Source organism: Austrofundulus limnaeus, unplaced genomic scaffold (assembly GCF_001266775.1).
Source record: "Austrofundulus limnaeus strain Quisiro unplaced genomic scaffold, Austrofundulus_limnaeus-1.0 Scaffold308, whole genome shotgun sequence".
NCBI lineage: Eukaryota > Metazoa > Chordata > Actinopteri > Cyprinodontiformes > Rivulidae > Austrofundulus > Austrofundulus limnaeus.
Window position 1 is genome coordinate 381239 of NW_013952710.1, and position 1529 is coordinate 382767.

At 33.1% G+C, this 1529-nt stretch overlaps 1 long non-coding RNA gene across 1 annotated transcript in view; it reads left to right on the forward strand.

Annotated features, from left to right (window-relative positions):
• Positions 1-1529, forward strand: part of LOC106527093 (uncharacterized) — a 32517-nt gene that overhangs the window by 7187 nt on the left and 23801 nt on the right. The window contains exon 2 of the long non-coding RNA XR_001311337.1: positions 573-708. This is a non-coding gene — a long non-coding RNA (uncharacterized LOC106527093). The remainder of the gene's footprint in view (positions 1-572; positions 709-1529) is intronic.

Sequence of the window (1529 nt, forward strand, 5' to 3'; positions counted from 1 at the left end):
TTATTTAGACAGAACCAGTTGCTTTAAAAGTCAAATTTCTGGTTGCTAATTTGAAAATTTTATTGAATAAGCTAATAAGTCTGACAGCTAATTAAAGCAGTTTTAAAAAGATTTTGGTACCATGTTACTACCCACCTGAAAAATTGACAACTGCTTCATAATAAGGATGGCAAATAAAAGACACCTACAGAAATAGCTAAAGAACATGTTTTATGTGTTAATTCAAGTTGAGTATTTGGTCAAAGGTCGCACTTTTGTAAAACCTATTTAGCTTTTTGTTCAACTTGGATCAGTTGTGTTGTTTGTCATCCACATTTATGAAGATGTTGCTGACAAATGTTTAATGTCAAAAATTCAGCTGATGAAGAAAAGTCATTTATGGGAGAGGATTATTAGACTCATTATTTGGCAAGAAAAGAGTCATTGTTATCATGATCCTTGGATTTTTGTTTATGTTTTATGGTTCTTTGATTTTATTTTTTATTTTTTTTATTAGTGAGTTATTTTAATCTTCTCTGTCTATGTTTTATTGTTTAGTATAGTTGTATTTTATTTTCTTATTTCCTGTTTAGCGTCCCTGTTTCCTGTGCCCTGTCATCCAGCCACCCTCACCTGTTTCCAGTCTCCAATTAGGTCAGCTGTTTCCGAGACCTCGTTAGCTCGATAGGACCCGTCTTTTGTGCTCCTCATGTAATCCCTGAGTTCTCTGTAAGTTTTGCTGCCACAMCAGCTTTTCATTTTGTTTAATTAAATCTGGATCTGGATCCAAATCTCACCACAAACTTAATAATTATTCCTTTTTTAAATGCACAGAAACTGCATGCTAATGGTTTTTAAGGTGTTTACAACCTAAATGATTGGATTAACTGTTTATTAAACCTTTAAAATTTAGTTTTGTCTTAAAGTGTTACTGTGACAATTGATGTAAGTTTACTATTAAGCAAGTATTTGACAGATTCTTAATGCATATGAAGCCATTTTAAGTCAGTGGGAAAGTTTCACAGCTACAAATAATAATGATACAAGTTTGATTCTTAAATGTTTAATTCTACTTTAATTAGATTTTTTTTCTGTTTCCACAAAAATAACTCCAAAACTGCCAGAGAAACTGAAGTCATTCTATTAGTTTTAAAGGGATCCCCGATTAGTTGTAACATTAGACTTTATTTAATAAACATATTTTAACTGTAAAGTAAAGACTGTAAAAATACTGTAGGATGTTTAGTTTTGTACATTCTTAAAAATAAATTTTAACACGGACGGGGCCATTTTATTTCCACACAAAGCATTCTGGGTAAATGATGACGTGGATAGGTCCTCGGTGCGAGGCTGCTAGCGAGCTATATCCACCCTGAAGGTTAATCTTGGACAATATCTGATGATCGACTCTTTTAAATGAAACCTTTAGCTTTAGCGCCGACGCTATATTGCCTTATATACAGTATATTAGCTCGGTGCTAGCGTGACAAACAAGCAAGCTAAACTGAGGTCCTCCATCCATATTTTCAGTTCCAGCTGAGTCATTTTTG